The sequence below is a fragment of the Choloepus didactylus genome, chromosome 2 (assembly GCF_015220235.1).
Source record: "Choloepus didactylus isolate mChoDid1 chromosome 2, mChoDid1.pri, whole genome shotgun sequence".
NCBI classification, from domain to species: domain Eukaryota; kingdom Metazoa; phylum Chordata; class Mammalia; order Pilosa; family Megalonychidae; genus Choloepus; species Choloepus didactylus.
The window spans coordinates 85,863,974-85,879,202 of NC_051308.1; the positions used below are offsets into that span (position 1 = coordinate 85,863,974).

At 41.3% G+C, this 15,229-nt stretch overlaps 1 protein-coding gene across 1 annotated transcript in view; it reads left to right on the forward strand.

The window, feature by feature from the left end:
* The first annotated feature begins 6,174 nt into the window (after positions 1-6,174).
* The window catches only part of SEC16B (SEC16 homolog B, endoplasmic reticulum export factor), a 145,114-nt gene continuing 136,059 nt past the window's right edge, over positions 6,175-15,229 (forward strand). The window contains 3 exon segments of the mRNA XM_037825279.1: positions 6,175-6,370; positions 10,467-10,553; positions 13,201-13,266. The gene's annotated coding sequence lies outside the window, so the exon portion shown is untranslated.

Sequence of the window (15,229 nt, forward strand, 5' to 3'; positions counted from 1 at the left end):
ATATGTTGGACTGGGCAAATGGTAGGTTAACTGGTGACTTTAGCAAGAACATTTTCAGTGGCATTTTGGGGGTAGATCACAGTGGGGTCAGCGAATGGAAGGAGAGCAACAGAGCTAACAAGCATATTCTTAATGTTCAGTGGACTTGGCTGTCAGGAGGTGACGAATAGGGTGTTGGCTAAAGAGGAATGAGGGATGAAGGGAAATTTTTGTTGTTTTTGTTTATGTTTGAAACTACCATGGGGAAGAAAGCAATGGAGAGGGAGAAGGTAATTTAAAGGAGAGAGATGGGAATAAATGGGGTTAATTCCTACCTTTTGAGTCTTTCTGAGGATTAAGTGGGATCCCCTAGGTGAACTCTTTTTGTAAGGAGATACCCACCTATGAAGTATGATTATCCTACTATGGAAATAAAATCTGCATGCATCACAAGGCATTTGAGCTCACTTATCAGTTGGCTGCTGAGATAGGCAAATCTCCCTCTCCATAGCCTTTTTGTGAGTGCTGCTTTCCTATTTCCTCTTGCTACCACTTTAGATATTAGAGTCCAAGAATGAACTGAGCCCGCCTTGACATTTCTTCCTGACAAACAGCACAACTCACCAGTTTCCCTGGATCACAACAGGAAGCTGGGGGTTGATAAGCGAGAAGTGATCAAGGGAGAGGAACAAGAGCCTTCTCATTGTTTTTACAAAGTAGGACTAACATCTAGACCTCATGGGAACTTTGCTTTGTCAGTGTGTTAGCTTTCCATCAGAGAACCATGTAGCCACGTGGGCTATGAAGCAGACTCTCCCCTCGCGGACACCAGGGACCCCCATCTTAATCTCAGTTCATGAACTTGCAAGTCCCACTGGGCAGAGACTTTTGTCTGTTTTGTTCACTGCTATATCTCCAGTGCTTAGGACAGTGTCTAGCACATGGAAGGTGTTTAATAAATTTGTGTAAGGTGAATGAATTCACTCATTTATTCATCTTTCTGTTGATTCGGTAGGATGCATTTATACTCATGGGCCAACCACCAAGCTTATCAAACATAAATAGAGATAAATAATACTTGCTATCATTTTTAAAATGCCTGTTCTGTACCAGACACTGTAAATACATTGGTTCATGTAATCTGAAGCACAATCATTTTATATATGGGGAAACTGAGACTCTGAGAAAAGTCACTTTGTTGAAGACATATGGTTGGAAAATGGTGAAACTGTTATTCCTGACTGCCTGACTCCAAAACCCATGCTCTTGGTATACCATCTGCTGCTCCAGCCTCATCCATCACCCATTTTCTGGCTCAAGCTTTACTCTTCAGTTATAACCGACCACTTGCAGTTCCTTGAACATGTCACGATCTCTGCCTGGGACACACTCATTAGCTCCTGCTGTCTGGCTAATTCTTCCTCATCCTTGGTTTGGGAGGCTTTCCTTAAATGATGCCCTCTGGCTGGGGAAGACTGCCCTTCCTCTGTGCTCCCTCAGCCTCCTTTGCAGTCCTCTGTCATAGAATGCATACACACATCGTAAATGCTTATTTATGTGTGCCTCTCCCCACCAGACTGTGAAAGACTCAAGGACAGACTGTGTCTTCATAATAAGAGCAGCTACCTATTAAGTGTGTAATGTATTCACGCACCTTGTTAAATTCTCACAACCACCAAATGAGGTGGGCATTATTATACCTGTTTTACAGGTGAGGAAACTGAGTCTCAGAGAAGTTAAATAACTTTCCCAATTTCTAAATGAGTGAGTAGCTAAACCAGGAAGGAACCTTAGGTACATCTGATTCCAAGGCCCAAATTCTTTTCACTTCACTGTGCTATCGTCAGAACCGTCCAAGATGCTCACAGTTTAGCTGGAGGGATAGATGAACAGATAAACACACCAGAACAATGAGATTAGTGAGCTTATACAGGTTTGTACTAAGTTTTTTTGGGGAACATATGGAAGGGAAGCATTTGTTCTCTGTGGGGGAGGTGGGTGCTGGGAAGGCTTCACGAGGTTGCCAGAATGGTTGGGAGTTTGTAAGCTGGTTCCATGAAGATGATTTGAGGTGGAAAATGATTTCTGCATCAGATACTGGCGGTCAGTTTTGGGGGTCACCGAAGCCATTGCTCATTGGTCACCACTGCTTCCATATTGGAGGATCTGAGTGCCAGGAATTTAGCACAAAAGCTTGACGGTTCCTGCTTAAGTGACAACTGGTAACCAGGCAATCCAGTCAGCACATTGTTTTATTAAAATTGTATTTGTGTGTGTGTGCGTGCATGCGTGTATATGAAAACACTTGCTTTACATAAGCATAGTTTTAATATTCCATAATATACTTTAAACTTACATGAAATTAATACATTTTCAAGCTTATGGCTAAATGGGATAAGGATAGTAACTCCTAATTAGGTGTTAGCTTCTCTTCCTGCTCTTGTCATTTAACTGCAGGCAACCCTGGAGGCTGCTTTCTCTATATTCTCTCCTTCAGGGAATTCATCTATTTTCCAGACTTGAACTGCTGTAGAGGTCCTATAAAATTAAGCTTAAAATTCTAAACAAAGCATGGCTTTAAAATATATGCTACAATACCTTCTTTGTCTGCTCTGGAGGGCGTTTGTGAGAGAGGACACAGTGGGTGGCTAGATTTCTTTGTGGGGCTTTGACATCAGGATGATCCTAAACTGCTCCACTTCCAAGCTGTGTGGCCTTGGGCAAGTTACTTAACCTCCTTCAGCCTACACTCCGGATCTGAAAAAGAGGGATGATAATGGTATTCTAGTCAGAGGGCTATTGTGAGGACTAATGAAATAATGCAAGGCACTCAGTGACTGGGTATTGTAAGTAACCAATAGTTGTTAGTTGTAAAAATTATTATTACCTTTATCATTAGGAGGATGAGGCAATTTGGGTGAAAGTGACCTGAAAACTATGAAGCATTATGAAAATGTGAAATGTTATTATTATTCTGTATACTGTTGAGGAATGAAATCCAAAGAGCATGGTAGAAAGGGCAGTGAAAAGGAAATCAGGACTGCCAGCTCCTGATGCTACTCCTGCCACTAATGAGCAGTGTGACCTTGGGCAGATCTCTCTTTAAGCCACTGTTTCTTCACTTGCAAATGAGGCAGTTTGGTTAGATTATCTTGAAGATCCATCCCAGCCCTGAAATTCTGTGATTCCTTGAGTGTTGGAGCAAATAACTTATGTAGCAAATCTTACACAGTTCCTGGAAAAGAGTAGGTCAATTTGCATTACATATATCAATGGTCAAAACATATCTCTGAGGTTGATAAAAATTAATTCTAACTGCAACAACCAGGAGAGCAATCTAAGGGAATTCAGTGAGGAGGCAAGCTACTCTTACACACCTCAGGAATCCCGACTACATTGTTGGAGCAGAAGAAAATAACATATCTATAATGGCAATTCTGACCTAGCCAGAAAAAAAGATCAGATTATGCCCAGCAGCTGTCTACCAAGACAAGGAAGTGGGTACAAGAACTCCTCAAATATTTTGGATTTGTGGCTTTGAAAAGCTGTGGTGCACTGGCAGCTTTCCCTGTACTATATGGTAGATGTGGTCAACTCTGGGGATACAATAGCTACTGAGACACAGTCTCTATTATCAAGGAGGTGAGAATCTATTGGATAAAGCATCGTAACTGTGGAATACTTATATATTTTCAGTAGAGTCCTGTATGATGCTTATATTGTTTATATATTGTCCATTATTCTATGAAAACATAGCTGTTTTGTGTATTCAGCTTTGGTTTGCTTCTCCACCCGCAAACCTCCAGCAGCTTCTGGATGTTAAATATTACCTCTTCATGTGAGTTGTACCAGAAGGAAGAGTCATCTGTTACTCTTTTACTTTCTAATGAGCCCTCAAGCTGGTTTGCAGGACAGCTATTGATTCTTTCCTTTTCTTCTCAGAGGATGGAGCAGTTCAGATTTAGCTGCCTGGGTCTTATTCTCCCCCCAGGACTCAAAAACTTTATTCTATCCATCTCCTCTTCCAGATCCCTCCCCCAAATAAAACAAAATAACCAGAAACAGTAACAAAAACTAGAAAGTATGGTGTGGTGGCTGCACTTTGATGGGTAGGCTAAATATTTCTTTTGCTACTATAGCAGCTACTATTAAATGCCCTGTCACTTACCTTTGAAGCTGTTTGCTAATGTGAAAGTTATTTTGCACATAAGTGCTTAAAATTTCCTACCATTACCGAAGATACGTTCAGCTCCCTCCAAGATCCTTCTTAAGGGGACTTTTTACTATTTTCTTCAGATTTTGTTATAAATGTAGAATTTGTTAAATTCTCCAAATTCACTGTTTTCACATTCCCTGAGAATGACAAGGATATTATGAAAACCATAATAGAAACATTTTCCATAAAAATACTAAATTAAAAATAAAATATTTGATAATGATACTTCAAATTATCCAGAAAATTAATGCTAGATAACTAGTACTTACACAACAATCCATTAGATAAGCATGTATTAAAGCCTAAAAGTGTTGGGCATGGTGCAAAGCACGGCAAACATAAAGGAGATTAAGAAATGGTTGCTGCTTTCCAGGAGCTCAATTAAAAATTGTTTGCTTTATATCTTGTATAAATACTTAATATTTTACATTGAACAAGTCATTTCATCCTTGGAGCAATCAATCCTGGTTTCACACTTCATAAACTTAAGATTTTTTATTGCACAGTTATTTGGCAACCAGAATTCTCACTTTAATGATGATAATTGTAAGTATGTCTCCATTATTCCTGGTTTGATTTTATGTGCCTGATAACAGTTTACAAAATGCTTTCTTGTCTCATTGGAAACACTTCAAGTTTCGCACCTTCTCACCTTCTAGTCATGTTTCCTCTTTGGCCTGAGTTTCCTCTAGGGGTGGCCTAAAATGACTTCTTAAATTCCTTGTGAGTTCTGTTAAAACCATATTGACTTCTACATGATGAGGACTGGATTCTTGGATTCCTTTACCCACCAAATCCTTTAGGCAATAATCTCAGAAGTTCATTCTTACTTTATTTTTGCCCTCCGTTTTTCCTTTACTCCCTACCTGACCATGCCTTCCAGGTCATTTGCTATCTTTGGAATATGTTTTCATCAAAAAATAGAAACATGCGATTTAGCAACGTGGAGATTATCCTGTCCAATGCCTTCACTTTACAGAGGAGGAAACTGAGGCTCAGAGTCATCAAGTACCAAAGCCAATCCCACACAAGTAGTTGGCAGAGCTCTGGAAGAGGCTATACCTTGACCAGACATTTTCAAAAGACATCATGCTGTCTTTAAAATCTACCCGTCAAATGAAACATTCTTTCCAGGACTACACATGCTTCTCTAATATTGCTAGGATATAAATACTTGGTTGCTGTTGCAAGTGGTCTACCCAATTTTCTATTTTACAGATATTATGTTTTCAATTCTTCCCGAGTATGCTGTTCATACAGGAATTATGTGGTCATTTAATAAACAGACATTATTGAGCACCCACTATGTACCAGGCACAGTATTAGGCACTGTGACCATAACTACAAGGTTTTGACCCACTTCAATTGAACTATTCTTTCGATTTATCAAATGTATAGGATCATTAAACATCTGATTATTAGTTACTGCACGATGTTAGTGTAAACAGTTCTGTGCAAGAAAATTAACAAGAACTGAACTCCAGCAAGGTGTTCGAATACACAAACATCAAAACTCTTGCCTTGCATTCAAGATTTCACACGGGAAGAGCACCCAAGAACCGTTAAATGTCGCCAATGTGGTTTTAAAAGGCTCCCGAATTTCCTACAAAAATGCCAACCAAGGTTAATCTCGAGTAATCTGTCTCCTTTGATTCATTTTCCCTCTAGGGACTCCACCTCCACCTGGGGGAAGAGAGGGCTGGGACCTCACAGGGTCCGCACCCCTGCTCGGGCTTGGGGCAGAAGGGCACCGCGCACCGCTCTGGGAGCTGCAGCCGCAGCACAGCGCTCACAACCGCCGCGGGCCTGGGTTGGGCTGCAGCTGCCGCGCAGGCCCGCCAGCCCGCAGCGCGTCTCCCGGACGCCTCCCGGGACTCTCTTCCGCTCTCCCGGGACACGGCGGGGGCGTGGCCGTCACCTTCCGGTTCTTCTGTCTCGCTTGGGCCACTCCCCTCTCGTGACTCACTCCGCGGCTCCAAGGCGGCGGTGGCGTGGATACTGTGCTTCTCTCGGGCGTCAGCTTTGCAGGTGCGACCTTGAGTCTTTCTTGAGCCGCAAAAGGCAGCCCCGGGCTTCGCCCCGAGGGGAGGCCTGAGTAACCCGGCCCTTCATCCCTGTTGCAAGAAAACCATACAGGGCTGCTGTCGTCATTACTGCGCCGCCCTTTGCGCCGAGGTAAAGTAGTTCCTGGCTATTGTTGGAAGTCGCCTCCTGCCCGGGCAGGCCTAACGAGGTAGGGCGACGGCCTGTCCCCGGACCCTTTGACGCCACGTTCACCCTCCCTCTCCCCTCCGCCACCACATGTAAGCCGCAGGCTTGCGGTTCCTGAATTGATTTCCCAAGTGCTCAGGCAGGGGGCGTCCAGGAGACTGGAGCTCAACTTCATCTTGTGCTAAAAGGGCCTTTTCAGGGTGGACAAAAAAGCCAGAAGTGCCAAAGGAGGATTGTTCCGCCAAACACGAGTACAGGACTCTTTCTGAAGGTCTCCCGAGCTGTTGCCTTAGAAACAGAACTCTGAGTTCACACAACTTTGCATACCACTTTCACTTGATCGGTTTAACACAAATAATGGGCCCCACCTTTTGCTTGGTTCCTTTTCAATGTCAACTTCTACTTATCCACCCCCACCCCATACCAGCCCGGTAACACCCTGTGATTCCATGTGAACAGGTGCTCTGTCCCCTCTTTTGGTCTCCTGCTGTGGTTTGGGGTGGGATTAGTGTAGGGTTGTGGGCAGTTCCGCTAAAATGTGGAAGTCTCTTTGGCCTTGCCTGTTGACCACTCTGGTGACACACCATCATCTGGTGTGGAGAATAAGAACCTCTGAATGGTTGAAACAGGTCTCAGAATTGGGGCCAGTGGTGAGCAGGGAGGAATGTGGTTGTAGCCCTGAAGTGTCACTAATGTGTACCCAGTGGCTAAAATAGATTACTTAGGTGAGCACATGATGATAGCCAGTCTGTGTCCTGGGATTCACATGCTGGAAGACTTTCATCCTTTCTTTTCTTTTTTTTTCTTCCAACAGATATTTATTGGTGGTTATAAATTTTCCCCAGAAACCAGGAACCAGGTTTCATGCATTCCCAGGAATTGCTCTTGATGTTTATAAGTGCACATTTAGAGGCTGCAGGACCACACAGGCCTGAATGTTGGAGTCTCATTCCTTCTCTACAAATATTTGCATGGAAACACTGAACTAATGACACTCAGGTTATCCAACACCACCAGATTTATCTGGAAATCTTGATCACTTTCCAAATAACATACAAGAACCTAATAATCTGTAGGTTACCCTGGAGTCTTCCTACAGCTAGCTCCAAGACTCCAAGGCTCATGGTGGCCAATTTTGTCTTCGTTTCTGGCTTATTTCACTCAAAATATCCTCAAGATCCATTCATGCAGTTGCATGCCTCACAGCTTCACTCTTTGCAGTTGCTTAATATTCTATGGTATGCATACATCACATCTCACCATTCTGTTCATCAGTTGATGTACCCTTAGGCTACCGCCATCCATTGCATATCATGAATACTGCTACCATAAATATCAGTATGCAAATGCCCATTCATATCCATGCTCTCAGTTCTTTCACGTATATATCCAATAATGAGGTTGCAGGATCTTATGGCAGTCCCATACTTAGCTTCTTGTGGAATCACCACACTGTCCTCCAGACGCGCTGTACCATACTACTTCCCCACCAAAAGTGAATAGGTAGATCCTTCTCTCCACATTTTCTTTAGCATTTGTATCCCTGTGTTTATTTTTACCCCTGCAATTTTATAGATACATTCACATATCATACAATAAAATCTATGTACAATCAGTTGTTCATAGTATCATCATATAGTTGTGTATTCATCACCACAGTCAGCACTTGAACACATTCATTACTCCCAAAAAGTTAAAATAAGACTAATAAAAAGGATAAAAGAAAAACTAAAAATTGAATAAAATACAATTAAAAAGTCCGACAACACCACCACCAAGAATCCCATACCTCTCCTTATATCCCCCTCTGATAGACATATAGCGTTAGTGTATTGCCTTTGTTACAATTAATGAAAGCATATTACAATATTACTGTTAACTGTAGACTCTACTTTTCCTTGATTGTATTTTTCCCCAACACCATCCCATTATAATCACCTTGCAAATTTTACGTTCATTTGTTCTCCCACATATAAAAGCATTTTTATATTTGTACATTTAATAACTATCATTGACCACTCCAGATCTCACTAAGTTATACAGTCCCAGTCTTTATCTTCTATCTTGTCTTCTGCTGCCATCCATGCCTTAGCCTTCCTCTTTCAACTTTACTCACAGTCATCTTTGTTCAGTGTACTTACAATATTGTGCTACCATTTCTGGATCTATATATTCAGTCCTGTATACACATTTCACATTGTGCTATCCATTTCTGGATCTATACGCTCAATCCTGTTGAAGATTCTATACTCTTTCAGCATCAAATGGCTGATCTCTTCCCTCTTTCTATATCCTGATAACCTGTGTTCTCAGCTTTAACTCTCAAAGTTTGCTCATTAATATTAGTTCATATTAGTGAGACTATACAGTATTTGTCCTTTTGTTTCTGGCTAATTTCACTTAACATAACGTTATTCTTTTAAATTGAGGTTTAATTTGCATACAAACTCACTAAAATCACTCTTTTTAGTGTATATTCTGAGATTTGACAAATGCATGCAGTCATGAAACCATCCCTACAATTGACATATGGAAAGTTTCGTCAACTCAAAAATTTCCCTTATTCCTCAGTGTCCTTGCCTGGATTTGGTATCAGAGTTATGCTGCCTCATAAAATGAGATGGGAATATTCCCTCCTCCTGTAGTTTCTGAAAGTGTTTGTATAATTTTAGTATCATTTCTCATTTAAATATTTTATAGACTTAACCAGAGAAGTCATTTGGCTCTTGAATTTACCGATGAAAAGATTATTTACTACAAATTCATCCTTTCTTGAACCAAGGTGGAGAGGCTTGAGAATTTGTGTGCTGCATATTTGTTACACATAGAATGTGCCACAGGCTGAGGGTGGGGTTCCTTTGTTCTGTTATTTGTCCCAACGCTGCATTGTAAGGGATTAGCTCATGAGAGCTGAGACTATATTAGTTTTATTCACCATTAAATCCCCATAGTCTCTGGAATGGTGCCTTGCAAATGGCAGTTGCTTAAAAAATTTTTAAATGTATGAATTTGTAGTTAAAAATGTCTTCCCAACAATGTGAGCACCTCTGTATTAAATTGGATATTTAATCAAGCAAACAAATAAATGCCATCAAGTCTGCCTCTCAGCCTTCATTGCCTTCTGTGATTCCAGTCCAGGTTGGGATGAATTGGTATATCACATTGGTTCTTTAACTTTATCATGTATCAAAATCACCAGGGGCTTGTTAAAACAGATTGCTGGGTCACATCTGAGCTTCTGATTTAGTAGATCTTGGGATGGGTCCTGAGAATTTGCGTTTCTGACAAGTTCCCAGGAGATGCTGATGCTGGTGGTCTGGGGACCACACTTTGAGAACCACTGGCCTTTGAGGTCTAGAGTAACTGCTCGCTGCACTGCTACAGGCCTGTCTCAGTTCTGGCACTATCTAGGACTAGACTCCAGGATTTCTGATTCCCAAGATAGCTGATCTTGTTATCCTTCTGTTTAAAAACCTTTTGAGGTTTCCTGTTGTTCCTAGTATAAAGACTAAGATCCTCAATAACCCTACAAACCCTTTATGGTGTGTTCCCTGTGTGTCTCTCTAGCCTCATTTCCTTCTCCTCTGTGCTCTGGACTCACTGGTCTTTCTTTTGTCCCCATCACAGGGTCTTTGCACGTGTCATTCCTTCTGTCTGGAATGCTTTTCCTGCCTATCTTTAAATAGGTTACTCTTAGCTATCCTTAGTGCAAGAGTTACTTTCTCAGGGATGTTTTTCCTGACCTTCCCCAAAGGTTACCCTGACCCTCCCCCCCCCATTATATGCTTTTGTAGCACCATATATTTCTATCTTTAACACCTTGTGTTGGAGTTGTAAATTAGCACATATATCCTTAAGATTATCTGGCTCATGTCTATCTTCCCTACTATACTTGCTTAACTCCATGAAGGCAGGATCGTTGACTATTTTGATTGGACACTGGCTCTTAGTTCAGTACCTGGCACATAGTAGGCATTCAGCAAACATTTTGGTATACCTGAATGAACTTCATCTCCATGGATGTTTACTGCTTTGCTTTCTTGCTCTGTTTACTTTGCAGGTTGGAGTTGATGTCCATTTTTGTGCGCTGATATTTTGGTCTGTTGTGGTCAGCATCAGGAAAGGGCCCAACTTCCCTTCACAGCTGGTGAGTAGGAGGGGACCAAGTGACTGCTTCAGGAAAACAGGAGACAATTTTCAGAATCATGTGCATCAATTCAGGCAGTGCTTTGGCAGTGCTTGCCTGCCATCAGTGCTGTTTCTGTTAGCTATATCGGTCTCACGGATACTTAGGATCACTAGATTGTGAACCCCATGAGGGCAGGTTCTGGGTCTGCCTTGCTCAACATTCTATCCCCCTGGCTTAGCATTGTGCCTGGCTCATAGTAAATGCTCAATAAATACTTTAAAAATGAATAAATGAACAAATGAATTTTCGCACATCATTACGTTCACCAGAATTCTGCTCATCAAAATCGTCTTTGGTCCCAGTCATTCCTTTTCATTCCTTAAAGTTGCCTGAGACTTTATTTCTTTGTTGAAGGATCACAAATATCTGTTTGCAGCTAAAACTCAGTCCTCACAAATATGTTCCTAAAGAAACCTAATACCGACGAGTCAGAAAGAAGGCAGCTCACTGCCTGATTTTCATTAGGCCCAATCTGATTACTTTTAAATCCTGAATATGTGGGCAAATGACTGCTTTTCATGGTTGAAATTTCTTTAAAGAAATATGGGTATAGCTTAGTTTGTGTACAGTACATATATATTCTATACAGATATGTGCTTATTAAGGATACAGTGATTGTAAAATAGCTGCTATGTTTTGGCCTTAGGGTATTTGGTTGTGTCTTGACAGTTGGAACCATTTTCCTCTGTTTGTATTTGCCAAAGTGTTGTATAGGTAGAAGATGTCATATTCAATTGAGTTATTCCTCTGGCAGTTTAAGTGGGAAATGTATGATCATTAAAGTTAGAAATTTCGGAAGTGGAAGAGGAAAGGGCAGGCAACAACTAGTTCACCTAATTGGGCCAAGTACTGTGTGAATAAACACTGTTTGTGTCCTTGAAGGCCTCATGATCCAGCAGGAGAGACGTGGAAACAGATAAATACATTATGATGAACTCTGAAATTGAGGCATTGTGGAAGCCCAAGGCCCCAGTGCTCAGGGTCAAAAGTACTTGTGTGGCCTCTCGCTTCTCACTTCTTTTCCTGTAAGAGTGCCCACATGTCCTCTCACATGTGTTCTTTTTTTTTTTTAAATTAAATTCAGTTTTATTGGAATATATTCACATACCATACAGTCATCCATAGTGTACAATCAACTGTTCACAGTACCATCATATAGTTATGCATTCTTCACTACAATCTATTTCTGAACATTTTCCTTACATCAGAAAGACTCAGAGTAAGAATAGAAAATAAAAGTAAAAAAGAACACCCAAATCATCCCCCCCATCCCACCCTGTTTTTCATTTCGTTTTTGTCCCCATTTTTCTACTCATCCATCTATATACTAGATAAAGGGAGTGTGATCCACAGGGTTTTCACAATTACATTGTCACCCCTTGTAATCTACATTGTTATACAGTCGTTTACAGGAGTCCAGACTACTGGGTTGGAGTTTGGTAGTTTCAGGTATTTACTTCTAGCTATTCCAATACATTAAAACCTAAGAGGTGTTATCTATATAGTGCATAAGAATGTCCACCAGAGTGACCTCTCGACTCCATTTGAAATCTTTCAGCCACTGAAACTTCATTTCATTTTGCATCCCCCTTTTGGTCAAGAGGATATTCTCAATCCCATGATTCCAGGTCCAGGTTCATCCCCGGGAGTCATATCCTGCATTGCCAGGGAGATTTACACCCCTGGGAGTTGGGTCACACGTAGAGGGGAGCACATGTGTTCTTAATAAGCTTTCTACCTACTTATTAAAAAAAAAAAAAATTGTGCACCTGCAATTCTTTGTACTTTTGTCCAGTCATAAAATTTTCATTTGTTTCATGGGAAGAAGGGGGCTGCTATGGCTTTTCAGGATGTGATCATGGAACCTTGTACGTTCACTGTGTTTTGGGTGCAGCACTCTGAACCCTTTTCCCTGGGGGCATCCGATCCCCTCTGCCTCCGGAAAGCTGATAGGATGGCCTGCTGATCAGGGTTTAGTCATCTCCATGGCACTGGGTTTTACAGATGACCAAATCTTTATACAAGTTATTGTAGGAATGGAGTCTTCTGGGACAATTTTGGAGACTGGCACAGATGTCAACACAGTGAAAGAGGTAAGTTAGTTGAAATCTAGGAAGTTGATGTGTGTGTAGCTTTGAAAAATGTGCTAACCTCTTTTGTAGCCAAAGGGTCTTGGTTTTCCTGGTCTTTGCCAACAGACAGCAAAAGAACCCAAGATAGAGGTGAGAAGAAACTAATTCTGAGTTGGGGGAAGAAAATCTAGCTTCATTAAATTTTTTATTATGAACAGAGGACAGCATCTCAGTCTTTAGTTACTGAGAGGATAGGGAATTCTCAAGTTTCAGCCCCCTGTGAAAATAAATTAACGCTGGGATTCTATTGCATATTAATCTGTTCCTTATTTTCTCCCATCATCGTCCAAAGCGTGCTTAGATTGGCTTGGCAGTCTGTGGAGGTAGTGAGAGAATGGCAGTTCAATTTACTATACATTAACTCTGAATGAATAATTAAGGCAATTATGGGGTCATAATGGGGTCATTATGGGGTCAGAGATGTTAGTTTTTTTTTTTTTTTAAACATACTCCTAATGCTGTTTTCCATTCAGGGAGATGGAGTTACTGGTGTGAATGGCCTTAATGGTATGCCTGAAGAATGCATCACTGGCCAGAAGGTATCCCTATGTCTCAATATTAATACTTGGATTTTAAAATTTCTTTTCTTTCTTTAATTTCCACCTATTCCTCATTCCCCATCCTCTCTTACCTCCTCTTTTCTTGATATTAATTTGGTCATGTCTTGTTTTTCAGCCCAGTACTTCTTTTTTTCAGATGTTAAACCCCTTCTCCGTGTAGGTGTGGCAACATTTGCAGAGAACTTTGTGTGAAGTGGCTTAATGAAGAGGGTATTTTGTTCTCTGAGTCCCAGAGCTATTGGCTGGTTGTCCAAACTGGACCATAGTTAGGTAGTTTTGATAGAAAAACTGGTTTGGGGCATTGAGCTGAATATAATGGGCCTCTCCCCCTCCATGAAGCTTGTGAAAGAGATATCCTTGGGAATGGAGCCAGCCAGCATGGCTGGTATGGTTGTGTGGGGTATGAATGGTGCCCACTAGTGGTGCATGGCACCTTTTTCATAGTTTTATTGAGATGTAATTCACATACGGTGCAATTCACCCATTAGAATACAGTGGTCTGTGCTCCATTTCCTTAAGTTGGTTCCTTCCTGAGCCAGATGCCATCCTTAGGATTTTTGAAGTCTGATGCACCCAAGTCCTGAGTTTTACCACAGCTTGCTTGATCTTGCCTTTCATTGGGCTTGGTTACTGGTACGTGTTTCCCTTTGAAGTTCAGTCATTCAGACAAGTCATAATATTTACCGAGTAGCACTAATAACTAGTTACATGTGCTTCATCCCTAAGTCACTGTTACCTTTTTTAATAGACACTGTGGCAGGTTCCAAAAAGGGTCTCTCTTTGAGAAGCTACCATTCTGCCTGTAACTTGTGGCACCACTGTTTTGGCCCTGGAGTATTGGGCCGTACCCAGCCTGGCTGTGTGGATGACAGAGGGCTCGTTGTAGTGTTAATATTAAAAGTGCCTACCAGGACATTGCTTCTTCTCTTCCCTGACCTTCATCTCATGTTCAGTTTGGACGAGGAGAGGCCATAGGTAGGTATTGACCCAAGGCTGTGGCTTAGTGACTGTGAGGGCATCCGTCTGTCAGGGAGGAAATGGTGGATTGTGAACTTTGCCAGTGTAAATTTGGAAAAGTAGCTCTCTCAAACTTGACCACCCTGGAGATCACCTCATAGAGAAACCTTGAAGTTTAGAGAGTTGGTTTAATTACAGTGCTCTGATTTCAATGGGAGGCTGTGATTTTTTTTTCTTTTTTTTTTTTTTTTTAAGACTTAATTGGGTATGCCCAACTTCAGTATTGCAAACTCAAAGTTGCTGAAGTTTTCCACTTTACCAGGAGTATACATACTGCCTCTTGTTCTTCCTAGAGAGCCTCAGGATTGCTCCAGAGAGGTGGTTTATGTGACCTGTAGCCATTACATGATCATCACGTTCTATAATTTGGCAGTATTTAACATAAGAATGATTTTAGGAGAGAATTGCTGAAGCAGAAATTGGAGTGGGGTAATTCAAAGGGAGCATTGCCACTGACATGAGGGAGAGACTCCTTAGCAGAAATAAGATACCTTTTACCTGGCAAGTCTTCACAGCTGGACCAAATTAGCATTGCTCTAGAAGTCATGTACATAAGCCAGTCCTAAAGGTTGGAAACGGATGTATGTGAAGTGTTGAATGAAACAACATCTAAGGTCTCTTTTTGCTTCAAAAGGTTCTCGCTCTAAAGTGATCCTGAAATCATATTACTGGATGACTTGTGAATTTTTTTGAAGTAATGCTCATCTTTCCCTGGCCCAAACTGTTTAAGCGATGGCAGTAGCTGGAGCCACAGGCCAAAGAGTGATAGATGTGGCAGCATGTGTTCTCCAGGCCAAGGTGTTTGCATGTTAGATCCTCCACTTAAAAAAATCATACCCATCATACCCTTCAGTTTTCAAATATTGGATATATTCATTCATTTATTTAAAAACATGTGCAAGGCACCAGGGATATAAAGTAACCT